Here is an 18,721-nt window from a genome sequence, read left to right on the forward strand (position 1 = left end):
CCCAAAACTAAGCTACTGCAGACCCAATGCATGCTATTCTGGAGACAACTCCTTCAAGTGCACTGATGCTCATGGTCTTACAAACATGTGCTTATGCAATATCTATGCAAAACATGTGTTTATTCAAGCATGCATTTAGGCAACAAGCTTACAAGCATGTATACTATGCTGCACTTGGCCCCATACTAGTTTTTACTAGTTTAGCACATATGCATGCCACCCAGTCTTTTCCTGCTTCAGCCTAAAAGTAAGCTCCTGCAGACCAAATACACATTATTCTGAAGTAAGGATGGGCTCAGGCGTGTTCGCAAGCTGCACGTGCCAAGCCCGCCAGAAAGTCGGCACTGCATAGCACTAATCACAAGCAGTGAGACATTTCCCGATGTGCGGCTGCAGAGGTCAGGAAATGTCTCACTGCCTGTGATTAGCGCAGCGCAGTGCCGACTACCTGGCGGGCTTGGCACGTGCAGCTTGCAAACACGCCTGGGCCCATCCTTATTCTGAAGTTTGCAAGTATGCACCTGTTCAACTGCACCAGGCCCCATACTATTTTTGTGCCAAATGCACAGTATTCTGGAGACCCAATACTTTACAATGCACTGCTAGGGGTGTATCGACTTACAGTTGTACAGTCCACCCGGAATAAGTAGTAAGTATGCAGTATATAATCATGACTTGTCTGGCCACACATTTCTCCCATAGTAAGTACTCACACTTCACTAGTATCCATGGGCTGGTGTTATGTCTCAAGAGGACCTGCTGAAGCTGTCGACCACATGGCTTTCTTAACATGGCCGCCCTTCCACTTCCTGCGTATATAAAAATAGGCCATACTGAGCGAGCCTGCGCATTCTAGTGGCTGGAGGAGAAACAGCAGCCCACACGACTAAGAAGTACACAGCGTGATTAAACAGCACACTGCCCCCAGTGGCCACTGGGAGAACAGACAGTCAGATCTCCCTTTTTTTTTCTTTTTTTTTTTTTTTTTTTTTTTAGAAAGACAAACTGCAAAAATGCAGAGTTACCATTCCTGCTGCAGGACTCTCAACATAACAGGAGTCCAATCTTCACACATCACGGTGAGCTTTGTCATAGAAGACCTTCAGGGACTGGGTCCCCCCAAATGTGGGGTCTACTCCCCTGGACCTGTATAGCACCCTTCAGGAAAGCACCTTGGTCAGAACAAACATTGCACAGGGCTCCATTACGCAGGGTCCAGCACCGTAAGGCTGCATTACAGGCAAACCTTTAGGAATCTTCTCTCCTTCCAATGAGGCTCGGGTACCATTCGTTTTGGCCGACAGCTTTTTCGAATGGATCCGAATGAAGTCCATGATTCTAAATAAAACTGTCCAGACCTCCAGATATGCTCCAAGAGCACATGTATCACACCAGTGACCATTCCACCTTGCAGACACTGGTGATAAAACTGAGGTACTTCCTGTGTAGGAGGGGTTTTATAGGGGTGGACTTCCTGTTTGACTATCTTCCAGTGTCCATCCACCAGTAGGTGACGTATAACCCATATAGTTATTATTATGGTTGCTCTGTGTCCCGTGATGTATGATAAAGAAAAACACGTTTCTGTTATAAAATGTTTGTAAATTAATCATCTTTCTTCAAAAATTTAGGCCAAAATGTATTCTGCTACATTTCTTTGGTGAAAATAACCCCAATTAGTCCACAAACTAAAGGTATATATGTAAAAATTGATCAATCCTGATGTACTGAAGACTGATCTAATTTCTTGAGGCCCTAAAATGCCAGGACAGTACAAATACCCCACAAAATGACCCCTTTTTGGAAAGTAGACAGCCCAAGGTATTTAGTAAGAGCCATGGCGGGTTTTTTGAAGTTGTAATTTTTTGTCATAATTTTTTGGAAAATGAAAAAAGAAAAACAATTTTATTTTTTTTACATACTGTCACCAGCGCAGTACAGCTTCACCAAGTAACTGCTGTGGCGGTGATCAGGAACACTGACATGTGACAGTTCGAATAAAAAAAAAGTTATACTTTTTTAAATGATTTTTTTAACAAACTGTGACCAGAGCAATACTACAATACTACGCCCCATGCCTATATAAGTCGTTGCGCACCGCGGGAGAGAGCATCGTGTCAACATCAGAAGAAGAGAAGAGGCAAGAAGACAATGGAGAAGACCGGGCCAACGCTAGCAAAAGCTAGCTAGCTAGCTCTGGCAAAAGAGCAGAAGATATCGGAGGAGCCCAGCAGAAGAACCGGAGAGCGGGAGAAGAACCGGAGACCGGGAGAAGAGGCCGGAGAGAGCGGAGGAGTCGGAAGAGACCCCCGGATGTGCCTAATAAATTACTTTTAAAAAACCTGTCTAGTGTGTTTTTTTATTGACCCTTTTTTCCCCCAGGTGAATGGGTACCCCCATACTCATTCACATAGGGTGGGGGGCCGGGATCAGGGGGCCCCTTTATTAAAGGGGCTCCCGGATTCCGATAAGCCCTCCACCCGCAGACCCCGACAACCAATGGCCAGGGTTGTCGGGAAGAGGCCCTTGTCCTCATCAACATGGGGACAAGGTGCTTTTGGATGGGGGGGCCGCAGGGCGCCACCCTGCCCCAAAGCGCTCGTTCCCACCCCCTTTCCTGACCGGCCGGGCTGCGTGCTTGGATAAGGGTCTGGTATGGATTTTGGGGGGGACCCCACGCCGTTTTTTAGGCATAGGGGGTTGCCCTTAAAATTCATACCAGATCTAAGGGCCTGTTATGCCCCTGGAGGAGAACCCATGCCGGTTTTTTATTTAAAATTTGGTGCGGCGTTCCCCCTCATGATTCATACCAGACACCTGTCAGCAATGCTTTCCCGATGAGCGAGCCAGCTCGGCGCTGGCTCCCGCGACGGGGCTCACAGGTGTCAAATCTCGCCGATAACAGCGGCGAGATTGACACAATATCGCGGTCACCTACTGTATCATCAGCACTTTATGCCAGAGGATTGTCACCAGCACTTTGTCATTTATGCTGACACTTCTAATATACAGCCAATTACCTACCTTGCACCTTGTATGGACACTACTTATCTTTTTTGCTTTCACCTATAAGAACATTTGCAGCATATACCTATATGGAGGAAACTTTTTTGTATGCTTTTATATGCCGTTTAGGATTTTACCTATTCCTTCAGGATTTATTGCAATTTTGAGCACAATTTTTTCACTTCATTTGTACACCATATGGATCTATTTTCTTTCACTGTTCTATGAAGAATCATTTGAGTGTTTGATATACTTTTATTGTCTTAATGATACCCTTTTATTGTTTTATTTGAAGAAATTGCAGGCCATGCGATACGTTTTTATACTACCTAGGATTGGATATATTTTGACCTTTGAACATTGCCTCTTTCAACCATATCTTTTATTGAGCACCTTTGCACTTTATTACAATCAGTATTTAGGTTCATAGCACAGCACTACCTTCACTTTATATATTTTCTGGGTTCTGATATTTCCTTCAGTGTTGCAGCATATTATTAAAAAACGTACATGTGAAAAAAATGTGATTGAGATGTCCAAGATGGCTGCCTAGGGATATCGGGAGGCAGACATGCTGCAGACGCTATAGAGAAGGAGGTCCATGCCAATTGTTACACAGGCTTAACTTCTAGACTGCATGCCAGAGACTACCTCTAATTAGAGATTGAGTCACCTAAATAAGTGCCGCCACAACCGGAGCGGTGTACTGAAGCGGCCTGAATAGTTCCAGGAGATTAAGGAAAGAGCGGTACCTGTCGGGCACTGGTGAGAGATCGAGGACGGAGCCAGGAGCCAGGAGTCTGCGCAGTACCGTGCGGGAGTCCCCGTCTGTCTGCATACACGGGCAGCGGAGGCAGCTCGCTGGGAAGACGCGCACTCCGGCGGAGGAGCTCAGGGCACAGACAGCAGAGCTCGGGAGCAGAGCTCAGGAAAAAATCAAGCGACCTCAAGCCACAGAGTCTATACTTCTTACATAGAGGAAACAGGAGCACCATGGTACTTCAAATAAACAACAAATAAAGAAAGGAAAACAAAGATCTCTATACACGGTATGAAGGCATATAAAGGAATAGTGGAATGTATAAGGACTATATAAGGGCTGCATACAAGTCCATAGGACTGCATAAATAATTACTGTCTTTTAAACCTTCCTTAAAGATTGGCATGGAGAAGATTTAAGGGTCTCTTTCATAGGTATTGTTGGGGCAATAAAGCCTACTAAACCCTAATCACACAATATAGGTGTAGAGACAACACACACTATGCCAATAGTTTCTATGGGTTTCCCCAGTACTAATTAAGGATCTGTGTATATAAATTTAAATTAAAGGGCTTGGCAACACCCTGATAACTATTGTGCTCATTTAAAAGAAGGGGGAGAAAAGGAAGAAAGGAAGATATCAAGCAAGAGCCAAGACGGATAAGTAATCATAAAGAACATATAAAATATCCACTTTATACAGCAAGGACTAAGAAACAGAGGCTTTAATTAAAATATGGCACCCAAGAAAGGTAAAAAAACACCCCAACATCAAAAAAATAAGAAAGATAAAATGGAGAGCACAAATAAAAACCCTACAGGGGCCCAACCTACACAAAAAACGGATATAAAAGAGATTTTTCAACAATTACAATTGCAATCACCCCGAACTATTCAAGGTCTGCACTCACCACAGGAAATATCAAATATTGCGGAAACCTCAGCCACATCTAGATCGTCAGGGGAAGAGCAAATCACTCACCCAAGAAATAGCTCACCAATAGATACATCAGGCTCTTTAAGCGAACAAAAAGAAGAGGATAAAGGAAATTGGGATCTGAGGACATACATTCAATCTCTCCCTACCAGAGCAGATATGGATCAATATGTACATAGATTGGAAAAAACATATAAAACTGAAATCCAAGAACTCAAGATAGCCACAAAAGATGCACAAGAAAAAACAAGTAAATTAGATAATAGAGTTTCAAAAACAGAACAAGAGCTATTGAAGATAATAGAAAAAATACAAAAACAAGGGAATCAAATAAACCAATTAATAAATAGCCTAGATGAGCAAGAAAATAGAAGTCGAAGGTCCAATATAAGAATCAGAGGATTAAAAGAAGAGGTTAATGCTAAGGATCTTACAACAACGTTACAAAAAATTTCTCAGGAAATAAGTCAAGATACAGATATAAAAGACCTGATAATAGACCGTGCACATAGAGTATCAGGAATAAGGAGAGTAGATCCTAGCAAACCAAGGGATATCATCTGCAAGATGCATTATGCTCACATAAAGGACAGAATCATGCTAGCAGCAAGACAAAACCAAAATATCCAGCATGAGGGAGATTCATTATTATTTTTTCAAGATTTATCAAAATATACACTAGATCGGAGAAGAGCACTGAAACCCTTGGTGGAACAACTTAAAAGAAATAATCTGCAGTATAGATGGAAATTCCCATTTCAGTTACAGGCCCAAAAAGAGGAAGCAATTGCAACATTCAACGATTTAGAAGACCTACCACAGTTTTTGGCAACCCTTAAACTTTCAGAAGTGGAACTGCCGGACTGGCCCATTTCTTATATGAAATCGCCGAGAAGATTTTGAGGAGCAATGTATGGGGGAGGGGGGAGGGGAGAGAAAGGGTGATATGGGATCATTAATCTACTAGTTACACAAATAGAAGCTGCATAGGGGGGGGGGGGGGAGGGGAGAGAAGGGAAAAGTAAATAATATAGGGGGGAGTGAGGAAAGGGGATTTTGTAAATTTTTTTTTTTTTTTTGACTCGCACATTATTCTTGTGGTGAGATACTAGCACAATATAGTACACAATAATGTATCATAACAGTATAGTTTGGTGGAATGTTTTTTTTTTTTTTTTTAATACGTAGGATATTTTAATAGATTTGACACTGTTTTTTCTTAGCGAGATGTTTCCACCATATTACTTATTATTTATTTATAATAAAATAGCATAGATTGATAGATTGGTTGGATACTACGGTCACTGATGGATATGACACTTAGAGGGTATGGGGGGATATGGGGGGAGTGTTAGTCGGGGAGGATGGGGGTTGTTTTTTTTTTTTTTTTCCCCACATTGGATATTTTTGCAGATTTGAATACTGTGTTTTGATGAGATGCACTATATAATTTATTACTATATAACAAAATAGTTAGATTGATGGATATGCTGGTTATTGATGGATACGACACTAAGAGGGTTTGGGGTAATATGGTAGGTGTGTGTTGATATGGGGGGAGGGATAGCTAGGGGGGGAGGTGGGGGTTCCTTTTTTTTTTTTTTTTTTTTTTTTTTTTTGGGGTAAACAAGGTTCTTGGTGAGATGTTCACATTACACAATCTATTATTATGCAATAAATCAGTATACACTGATGGAATTGACATCAGAGGGTTTTAGGTAATTATAGCAGGGTTTTTGTTTTTTTTTTTCTCTTCCCCTCTCCATCCCCCCCTCTTGCTGTGTCTCTGCACCCCCTCCCCGCAGTGTCGGACAGAGACATCCCTCATAGCGGGACGGGATGAGGAGGGGAAAATAGATAGATACACATAAGATGTAGGTTTTAAGATGAGAGACCCTCCCCATGCTCCCACCCCCGTCTGTGCTCTCCTATTCTCCCTCTCTACTGACCTAGAGTGAGGGTAGGGAAAATCAATATGGGGACGGGAGATGGGAGTAGATGAAATAAAATAATAGTAAATTAAGGCTTAATCATAGCATGCGCCACCGATAGAGCGGCTAATCTTGGACAGCGGTGTCCGGTGACCCCCCTATAGGGAACTTACTTTAGTTAGTAAGACAGACTTTATATAAGTCAATAGTTTTAGGGTAGTGTGAGTGGTGAGTGTGAGTGTGTGTTTTTCCCTTTCCCCTAAATTTTTTTTTTTTTCTTCTCTTTCTTGGGTACCTCTTGGATTTTGAAGTATGAAAATATGTTCTTATAATGTTAGAGGCCTTAACTCAGCGGCAAAGAGGTCTCAGATTCTGTGCTCTCTCCATAAACAAAAAGTTGGTGTAATATTCTTCCAGGAGACGCATTTCCGCACAGATCATATCCCTAAACTACAAAATAGATTCTATACTGCATGGTATCATGATTCCTTCGGGTATTCAAAATCAAAAGGTGTCTCTATTGCAATACATAAGACAATACCACACCAAGTGTTGGAGGAATGGCGTAATAGAGATGGAAGAGCGATACTACTCAAAGTTTTGATACTCAGTAAGAAATATACTCTCATCAATATATATTTACCTAATCAGGGTCAACACAAAGTAGGAACACAAATGTTAAAAATGCTTATGGAAAAGGCAGAAGGGATAATAATAATAGGGGGGGACTTCAACTTTGTCTTATGCCGCGTACACACGGTCGGACTTTCTATCCTACTTGGTCCGGCACACTTTCCGACGGACTTTGTCCGCCAGGTGCGCCGGACTTTAAAACGGACGGACTTGCCCACACACGCCGGGACTTTCCGGAGGGCTAAGTCCGCCCGTCTTTCCGACGGACTTTCGCCGGAGTTCCGGCGGACTTTCAGAATGAACGGACTTGCCCACACACGGACAAGTCCGTTCATTTTGAACGTGACTCAGGTGCGACGGGACTAGAAAAGGATGTCAATCTTGCCGCTTTTACCGGCGAGATTGACACCTTGCTAGCCCCGTCGCGGGGCATACCAGGCCCTTAGGTCTGGTATGGATTATAAAGGGGAACCCCGCTATGCCGAAAAAACGGCGTGGGGTCCCCCTAAAATCCATACCAGACCCCGATCCGAGCACGCAGCCTGGCCGGTCAGGAAAGGGGGTGGGGACGAGCGAGCGCCCCCCCCCCTCCTGAACCGTACCAGGCCGCATGCCCTCAACATGGGGGGTGGGTGCTTTGGGGGAGGGGGGCGCCCTGCGCCCCCCCCCCAAAGCACCTTGTCCCCATGTTGATGAGGACAAGGGCCTCTTCCCGACAACCCTGGCCGTTGGTTGTCGGGGTCTGCGGGCGGGGGCTTATCGGAATCTGGGAGCCCCCACGCCCCCTAAAACGTTACAGTCCCAGCATGCCCAGGGACTGTGACATCATATGGGGGCGGGGTCTCCGCCTATATAAGTCACAACGCAGCCCTCAGAGACCAGTCCAGCCGGAGAGAGCGTCGTGTCAACATCTGGGGGAAGAGAAGAGAAGAGAAGAGAAGCCAAGAAGCCCAGAAGTCCGGACCTCCGCTCGCAATAGAGCTACATGAAGACAGCGGAGGGGCCGGCCGAAGACCTGCGACACCGGGAGAAGAGGCCGGAGAGCGGAGAAGAACCAACCGGACGCCGGGAGAAGATGAAGCGGAGGGACCCCCGGAGCCGGAAGAAGACCCCCGAAGCCGGAGGAAGATTTCCCCCCCCCGGAGCTGTTTAATAAAATATTTTAAAAACCTGTGTAGTGTGTTTTATTACTTACACTTTTTTCCTAGGTAAATGGGTAGGGGTACCATGTACCCCATACTCATTTACATAGGGTGGGGGGCCGGGATCTGGGGGCCCCCTTATTAAAGGGGGCTCCCAGATTCCGATAAGCCCCCGCCCGCAGACCCCGACAACCAACGGCCAGGGTTGTCGGGAAGAGGCCCTTGTCCTCATCAACATGGGGACAAGGTGTTTTGGGGGGGGGCGCAGGGCGCCCCCCTCCCCCAAAGCACCCACCCCCCATGTTGAGGGCATGCGGCCTGGTACGGTTCAGGAGGGGGGGGGCGCTCGCTCGTCCCCACCCCCTTTCCTGACCGGCCAGGCTGCGTGCTCGGATCGGGGTCTGGTATGGATTTTAGGGGGACCCCACACCGTTTTTTCGGCGTAGCGGGGTTCCCCTTTATAATCCATACCAGACCTAAGGGCCTGGTATGCCCCGCGCTCGCCGCAATAGGAAGATTTGTTTTTCCTATTGCAGCGAGCGCGAGATGCAACACCCTGCCCTCGTGTCGCATTTGGTCTGTCGGACCAGCCTACACACGAGCGGGCTTTCCGTCGGACCAGCACACACACGAGCGGACTTTCCGCCCGAAACTGAGTCCGACGGAAAGATTTGAAACTTTCTTCAAATCTAGGTCCGGCGGGCTTTTGGGAAGAAGTCCGCCGGAAAAGTCCGCCGCCGCCCACACACGGGCGGATTGTCCGGCACACTCTGGTCTGCCAGACCAAGTATGCCGGAAAGTCCGACCGTGTGTACGCGGCATTAGATAGGGAGAAGGACACTACAGCACCATCACAAATACAGGCGGGTAGGGAGAAAAAAAGTTTTTTAGATATGATGGTAAAATATCAGTTATTTGATATTTGGAGGGTATTGCACCCAACCGAAAAAGACTTCACGTTCCACTCAAAAGTCCACGGGACATACCATAGATTAGATTTTTTCTTGATAAATCAGATGGGGATAGAAATAACCTTATCCACTGAGATAGGTAGCTCGTTGTGGTCAGACCACGTGCCAGTATTCTTGGTGCTAGATATATTTAAGAGTAAAAACAATAGGGGAAACTGGAAACTTAATGACAATTTGTTGTATGATGAAAAATGTGTGACAGAGATTAGAAAAGTGATAACAGATTTTATATATGATCACATAAAAGATACTACATCCTTGCCGAATCAGTGGGAAGCATTAAAGTGTGTAATTCGGGTTTTTTTTATAAAACATGGGGCCAGGTTGAAGAAAATAAAAGGGAATAAAATGACTCAATTATTAAAAGAAATACCTAAAATAGAAACCCAACATAAACAAAACCCAACACGTGATAAATTAATCGAACTAACGGATATGAAAACAGAACTAAAAACACTGATAAATGAGCAAACTCTACGAATAAGAGATAGTAATCGCTCTTTATATTACCAGCAGGGTAATAAACCAGGTAAACTTCTTGTTAGGGCTCTGCGCCATCGGGGCAATACAATGCCCATTATTAAAATCAAGTCAGAAAAAGGAGATATGAGGTATGATTCAAAAGAAATATTAAAAGAGTTTCAGATTTTTTATACAAAATTATATAATATACCTAACGATAGCATAAACAGCGATCCGGAGGGATTCCAACAAAGTGTGTATCAATATGTTAAAGAAACTGCACTCCCCACACTAGCACCAACAGAAACATCACAATTAGACCAGGATTTCTCAGAGATAGAGGTACAAAAAGCAATTGATGCATTAGTACCTGGGAAAAGCCCAGGCCCGGACGGTTTTACTCCTAGATTCTACAAAACATTTAAAGAAGAACTTATCCCTATAATGACGCGGACCTTTAATGCAGTATCTACCTCAGTGCCTTTTGTCCCACAAAGTATGCAGGCGTATATATCACTTATACCAAAACCAGGGAAGGATCATACATTATGTGGAAATTATAGACCAATCTCATTAACAAACATTGATTTAAGATTGTACTCTAAAATAATCGCCAATAGACTGACACCTATAATGCCTCTGTATATACATTTAGATCAAGTAGGTTTTGTGAGAGGTAGGGAGGCAAGAGATAACACCCTAAAAACACTCACACTGGTGGAACATGCACAGAGAGGTTCCATCCCATCCTGTCTATTGGCAATTGATGCTGAGAAAGCTTTTGACAGGGTGGGATGGAACTTTCTTAGAGAGACATTAGTACAATGGGGATTGGGCCCTATACTTATAGATAAAATAATGGCATTATATCGGAATCCAACAGCTAGGATAAGGGCAAATGGTGATCTTTCGGAGGTAGTCCCTATAACGAACGGCACCCGACAGGGTTGTCCACTATCCCCACTGCTATATATACTAGTGATGGAGCACTTATTAAAAGCAGTCCGAGAAAATAAAGACATACAAGGAATCAAAGTGGGAGACATAGAGTACAAGATGTCAGTATATGCAGATGACATTCTATTATATATCTCAAATCCCTTGATATCATTACCAAATATAATATCTGAATTTAAACGATATGGGGCACTTAGCAATTTCAAGGTAAACTATAATAAATCTGAAGCTCTAAATATTAATCTGCCAAATAGTATGTTGGAACTCCTTAAAAACAATTTTTCTTTTAAATGGCAGGTAAATGCAATCAAATATTTAGGTATCTATATCCCTACCGACCTTGGTAAATTGCAGGAATATAATTATGTCCCGATGGTGCAGAAAACTGCGAGAATGTTACAACAGTATGAGAAAGGAATGTTTTCCTGGATGGGTAGAATAAGTATAGTGAATATGGACATATTACCCAAGATTCTCTATATGTTACAAGCGATACCCACTTTTCCCTCAACAAATGTTGTAAAAAAACTACATAGTTTAATAGGTAAGTTTGTCTGGGGAGGCAGGACCCCCAGAATCAATAGAACAGTGTTAAACAAAAATAAAAGAGATGGGGGCCTTGCCCTTCCAGATATAGATTTATATCTTAGAGCAATTTTGGTAACAAGAATGGTGGATTGGTTCCACAGCAGAGATAATAAACAGTGGGTGAGGCTTGAAGAAGAGATCACGGCCTTAAAATTAAAATCATTACCATGGATTAGAAAAGAGCTAAGACCGCCAGACGGAGAAATGCCCTCTCTAGTGGTATCAACACTAAAGGTATGGGATAGCATGATAAAAAGAGGGATAGGATCTACCAATAGAGGCCCAATGATCCCATTATTTAGTAACCCAGAATTCCCATTGGCACTTGAAGCCAAAACATTTCTTAAATGGAAGAGATCTGAGGATACCAGGATAGTGGAGACAATGGTAGGGAATACACTCCTCCCATTGGATAGATTGGGCGAAGAACATAAAACAAAATGGATGCAGTATGGATTGCTTCAACGGTATATTACATCTTTAATAAAGGAATCAGTAATAGATAGGCCTCTGACAGATCTAGAAAAAATTTTCCTGCAGGAACATAGACCCACCCATGTTCTATCTAAGATATATAAATATTTAAATTCAGAGAACAAAGAACTGGAATTACCCTACATTAAGAAGTGGGAAATAGAGATAGGGATGGAAATCCCTAGGGAAAGGTGGAAAAAAGCAATCATAGCAACCCATAAGCTCTCAATATCTGCTAAACATCAAGAAAGGAACTATAAAATCTTAGCCAGATGGTATAGATGTCCTGTGGATTTACATAAAATAAACCCTGATAATGAGGATACATGTTGGAGAGGTGTCATGCAGCTCAGGGTACAATGTCACATATTTGGTACTATTGCTCAGAAATTCAACCATTCTGGCAGAGAATATTCGAGATATACAGAGATATGACCGGGACGGATTTATACCCTGGAATACAGATAGCAGTATTATCTATGATCCCAGGATCAGTGAAAAAAATAAAAAAGGGAATTTTGAAATATTTTTTGACAGCGGCTCGAACCATTATAGCAAGAAATTGGAAGAGCACACATATGCCTTCAGTAGTGGAGTGGGAGTGTGAGATGGCGGAGATGCGTGCCCTGGAGGTAAGAATGATGATAGAAGAAGGGTATAAGGAACAATTATTAAACATATGGATTAAATGGGAAGAGTACAGAGTCTCTTCAAAGCTTCTGAGAAAGGCATAGAAGCTCTAATTTAATATGGGAGGAAGTGAGGTCCCCGGGAAAAAAGAGAGAAAATTCTAAAAGAAAATTATTATTTTTAGGGTTTTTTTTTTCTTTCCTTGGTTATTGCTGTCGTTTGGTGTGTCGGTATGAATGGGTTTGATTGTTTTGTTAGAGAGGATGGGGGATGGGTATAAATTATGGCATGTACACCCTTGAACAAATTGTGTAGTTTTAAGGAAATAGAGAATGTAATAATGGTCACGATAAAGAATTATAGAATTGTTTCATGCTATGGATGTATATATATGTATTATAAAATATTGTTAAAACGTTTTGATAAATAAAGATTATATAAAAAAAAAAAAAAAACATACATGTTTGGTAGCACGGGAAAATCATTGTATTATATACTCCCACACTACTGTCTCCTAATTATGCTGTCTCTGAGACTCTATTATGCGCAATAGGGCCTCCAGGACATAAGATCACTCCAGTTTATAGAATTCCTAGACCTGCCTGATCAAATAACATTGCAGGCACGACAAACAGATTAGCCACTGGTTCAATCCATGTCCCAGGGGAAGATTTAGGGCCAGTAGGGATGAGCCAAACACCCCCTGGTTCGGTTCGCACCAGAATCTGCGAACGGACCAAAAATTTGCGTGGACTTTAGAACCCCATTGAAGTCTATGGGACTCGAAGGTTCAAAATCAAAAGTGCTAAATTTAAAGGCTAATTTGCATGGTATTGTCCTAAAAAGGGTTTGAGGACCCGGGTCCTGCCCCAGGGGACATGTATCAATGCAAAAAAAAGTTTTAAAAACGGCTGTTTCTTTGGGAGCAGTGATTTTAATGATGCTTAAAGTGAAAAAAAAAGTGAAATATTCCTTTAAATATCGTACCTGGGGGGTGTCTATAGTATGCCTGTAAAGTGGCGCGTGTTTCCCATGCTTAGAACAGTCCCTGCACAAAATGAAATTTTTAAAGGAATAAAAGTAATTTAAAACTACTTGCAGCTTTAATGTAATGTTGGGTCCCGGCAATATGGATGAAAATCAGTGAGACAAACGGCATGGGTACCCCCCCCAGTCAATTACCAGGCTCTTTGGGTCTTGTATGGATATTAAGGGGAACCCCGCACCCAAATTAAAAAAAGGAAAGGCGTGGGGCCCCCAGGCCCTATATACTCCGAACTGCAGTATACAGGCGGTGACAGGGACAGGGAGGGCAGCTTTGTTGTTAAGTGGAATCTGTTTGGAATCTGTTTGTAATTTTGTTTGTAATTTTGAACTGGTACATTTTTAAAGTGTAGCTCCAGCCAAAAAATCTATTTTTAAGCTTTTTGGAAAACATAGGGAAGTTATAATCCCTATGACATTTGTTTTGCTGTCTGTGCACCTCTTCAGAAGATTTCACCTCACTTTCTGTCCCAATGACAAATGTTTTTTGACAATTTGGGGTTTTTAGTGAAACAAGGATTGGTGATAAAGCATCAGTGGAGAGGAGACACATTTTTCCCATATTAATTCTTACAGGAGAGAATTTCCCTTCCTAGGGGTAGATTTCATCTCACTTCCTGTTGTCTCCTTCCGTTTGCAAGTAGGAGTCGTTTGTAAGTTGGATGTTTGAAAATAGGGGCTTGCCCTATATACTCTGCAGAAATTGGGGCCTTAGGTGCTGGTGTTGCCACAACACTGTAAGCCCTCACAGTTACTCTTGGTGGGCGCAGGAACGGGCTCTGCTGTGAAATATTAGATCAAGAATTGTAATTACATGCCCCTGTTGAACTGGGTCAGAAAGATTAGGCCTTAGGCACTGGTGCTGGTGCCACAACACTGCAACCCCTCACAGACACTCTAGTGGAACGAGCCCTGCTGCAAAGTATTGCATCAAAAATTGTAATTACACGCCCCTGTTAAACAAGGGCTGAAAAATTGGGCCTTAGGAGGTGGTGGTGTTGGTGCCACAACACTGTAAGTCCTCACAGTTACTCTTGGTGGAAGCTGGAATGGGCCCTGCTGTGAAATATTAGATCAAGAATTGTAATTACATGCACCTGTTGAACAGGGGCAGAAAAATTGGGCCTTTGGTGGTGGTGCTGGTGCCACAACACTGTAAGTCCTCACAGTTACTCTCGGTGGGTGCAGAAACAGGCCCTGCTGTGAAATATTAGATCAAGAATTGTAATTACATGTCCCTGTTGAACAGGGACAGAAAAATTGGGCCTTAGGCACTGGTGCCACAACACTGCAACCCCTCACAGATACTCTAGTTGGAGCGAAGGAACGAGCCCTGCTGCAAAGTATTGCATCAAAAATTGTAGTGACACGCCCATGGTAAAAAGGGGCTGAAAAATTGGGCCTTAGGCACTGGTGCTGATGCCATAACACTGCAACCCCTCACAGATACTTTAGTTGGAGCGAAGGAACGAGCCCTGCTGCAAAGTATTGCATCAAAAATTGTAGTGACACGCCCCTGTTAAACAGGGACTGAAAAATTGGGCCTTAGGCACTGGTGCTGGTGCCACAACACTGCAACCCCTCACAAATATTCTAGCTGAGCGCAGCAACGAACCCTCCTTGCAAAATATTGCATCAAAAGTTGTAATTACACACCCCTGTTAAACAGGGGCTGAAAAATTGGACCTTAGCCGCTGCTGGTGGCGCCCAAAACCAAAAATATTCTTACAAGCTATCAGCATGATCATTGAGAAGGAAGAGCATAATCACTCAGCATAACAGGATAGTCACTCAGCATCAGCATAGGCAGTCTTGAAGGGATCTGACATTTCAAAAAAAATTATTCGGTTACATCAGCATCAGGTGCTTGGTAGCTGGTGGTGATCCAAGACTGATTCATTTTTATGAAGGTCAGTCGATCGACCGAGTCGGTGGACAGGCGCACCCTGTGATCGGTTACAAAGCCTCCATCAGCACTAAATGTGCGTTCCGAAAAAACGTTGAATGCAGGACAGGCCAGTAGCTCAATTGCATACTGTGCAAGCTCTGGCCAGTGATCCATCCTCAAGACCCAGTAACCTAGAGGATTTTCGGTGGGAAAGGTGTCCAAGTCTGATCTTGCCCCTAGGTATTCCTGCACCATGTAAAACAGACGCTGACGATGGTTGCTGGAACCGATCATATCTTGGGGCTGCGGACTAAAAAATTGTCTGAACGCATCGGTCAGACGGACACCTTCTCCACCGCTCCTCCTTTGACTGACCAAAGCCTCAGCAACACATTGTCCAGGAACAGGAGTTTGTAACCTCCTAGTCTCTGGGAACGCATGGCACAGACCTTTCTGCAAGGCCTCCCGAAGATGTTTCATCCTCTGCTCCCTTTGCGATGGCAAGATAAGGTCCGCAACCTTACCCTTGTAACGTGGATCAAGGAAGGTTGCCAGCCACTATTGATCCCACTCCTTGATACCACGAATACGAAGATCCTTCCGCAGGCTTTGCAGGATCAGGGAGGCCATGCAGCGTAGGTTTGCTGAGGCATTCGGTCCGGAGTCCTCTGGGTCACTAAGGATGACATGATCCGCAGCCACCTCCTCCCAGCCACGCACAAGTCCATGGGTTTCTTGGGACTGTAAATGATCCCTTAAAGACTGCTGCTGATGCTGAGTGCCAGGCTCCACCATCTATGCTGACACAATCCTCCTCTTCCTCCCCTCCTCCTCGTCCTCTTCCTGTGTGATCAACGGGCACACAGGAACACTGTCTGGATAAAGGGGGCCTTGAGAGCTAAGGAAGTCCTCCTCGTTCTGCCTCTGTTCTGCCTCAAGTGTCCTGTCCATTATTCCACGCAGCGTGTGCTCCAACAGGGGGACAGTGTCACTAATACATGCACTGTCACTGCTCACCATCCTCGTGGCCTCCTCAAATGGTGACAGCACAGTGCATGCATCCCTGATCATGACCCACTGGTGTGGGGAAAAAAAATCAAGCTCCCCTGACCCGGTCCTGGTGCCATAGTCGCCCAGGTGCTCATTGATGGCCCTCTGCTGCGTGTGCAGGTGCTGCAGCATGGCCAACGTTGAGTTCCACCTGGTGGGCATGTCACAGAATAGGTGGTTCTTGGGCAGGTTAAATTCCTTTTGGAGGTCAGCCGAGCACTGGCATTATATGACCTGTGGAAATGCACACACTTTCCTGGCCTGCCTCAGGACATCCTGTAAGCCCGGGTACCTGGCCAAGAACCGCTGGACCACCAAGTTAAGGACGTGAGCCAAACAGGGTCAGTTGTCCCTGTCGGAGGGCGGAGAGGAGGTTGGTGCCATTGTCGCAAACCACCATACCTGCCTTAAGCTGGCGTGGCGTCAAGCACCTCTGAACCTGCCCCTGCAGAGCTGACAGAATCTTTGCCCTAGTGTGGCTCCTGTCCCCCAAGCACACCAGCTCAAGCACCGCATGGCATCTTTTGGCCTGCGTGCTTGCGTAGCCCCTTGAACGCCTACGGAGCACCGCTGGTTCTGAAGACAGATCAGCACAGGAAGAGGCCATGGAGGAAGAAGAGGAGGGGGTGGAGGAGAGAGGTGCGGCAGAATCACCACTAGTAGTATTTTGGAGGCGTGGTGGCGGAACAACCTCCAACACTACTGCACCCTGTCCTGCATCCTTCCCAGCTGCCAGAAGAGTCACCCAGTGCGCAGTGAAAGATAGGTAACATCCCTGTCCATGCCTGCTGGACCATAAGTCAGCAGTAATATGCACCTTACCACTGACCGCCCTGTCCACCGAGGCCAAGACATTGCCTTCCACATTCTGGTAGAGAGCCGGAATCGCCTTCCGTGAGAAAAAGTGGCGTTTGGGAACCTGCCACTGAGGAACCGCACATTCCACAAACTCACAGAAGGGGGCAGAGTCTACCAACTGAAAAGGCAGCAGTTGAAGTTCTAGCAATTTAGCCAAGCTAGCATTCAACCGCTGGGCATGTAGATGGCTGGGAGAGAACTTCTTTTGGCGGTGCAGCAGCTGGGGAAGGGAAATTTGCCTGGTACAATCTGACGTCGGTGTACTGCTAGCATATTGCCTCCAAGTACTTGGCTGTGACACACCTAATTCTACACCTTCATTCCTCTCAGTGCAGGTCTCAGAGAGTACTGAAGGTATGGTGGGGTTGGAGATCCCAGCTGATGAGGAGCAAGAGAGGTCCTCTTTGTTCTTTGGTGTGGGTCTTTTAGGTATGCTTCCCAACGAACTGCATGGCAGGTCAACATATGTCTGGTCAAGCATGTGGTGCCCAAGCAGGAGATGTTTTGGCCACGCGAGATACGCTTAAAACAGATGTTGCAAATAGCAGCGGTGGGATCTGATGCACTCATCTCAAAAAAGGCCCACACCAAAAAACTTTTGGAATAACTCGCAGAGACAGCAGCACCCAGCACATGCAGAGCTCTGCGGTGTGATGCAGTCGGTGCGCTGCCCTTAAGCTGGCCCCTGGAGGGCATCCTGCCTCGTTGGTGATGTGCCTCCTCCTCCCTCCAATCAGACACCCACATGGAGTCAGTGACCTCATCATCCCCTCCCTCCTCATCACTGGAGCAAAGCTGGCAGTATGCTGCAACTGGGGGAACATGACTGCCAGATTGCTGTCCTTCTTGGGAACCCCCTCTCTCTGGGCTCACGTTACTGCCTTCCTCTAGCTGGGTACCATCATCGGAGCCTTCAAAACGCTTGGCATCCTCCTGGAGCATGTACCCAACACTGTGGTCAAACAGTTCGGGGGACTCCTCAGGAGGACATGGTGGGGCTAGGAAAGGAGTGACTGATGCCATTGAGCCGAGGGAAGAGGCCGCGTTGGCAGCTGCTTTGGCAGACAAAGTACCCTGAGCCTGGGTGAGAGAGGATGAGGAGGATGAGGACGGCTTGGTCATCCACTCTACCAAGTCTTCCGCATGTTGCGGCTCAACACGGCCAGCTGCCGAAAAAAAGGACAAGCGTGTCCCACGGCCACGTACTGATGAGGATGCACCGTCTCCACCACCAGCGCTGTTGCCTCTAGACACAGAGCCTGCTTGCCCTCTTTTATTGGCTTGTGACTGTCTACCTCTCCTTGTTGGCCTTCCAGACATACTAATGGCCTGCAGTGAGATGTAGCTGCACAAAGCTGGGATGTATATATATACTGATACTGCAGCTAGC

Source organism: Aquarana catesbeiana, linkage group LG01 (assembly GCF_042186555.1).
Source record: "Aquarana catesbeiana isolate 2022-GZ linkage group LG01, ASM4218655v1, whole genome shotgun sequence".
NCBI classification, from domain to species: Eukaryota; Metazoa; Chordata; class Amphibia; order Anura; family Ranidae; genus Aquarana; species Aquarana catesbeiana.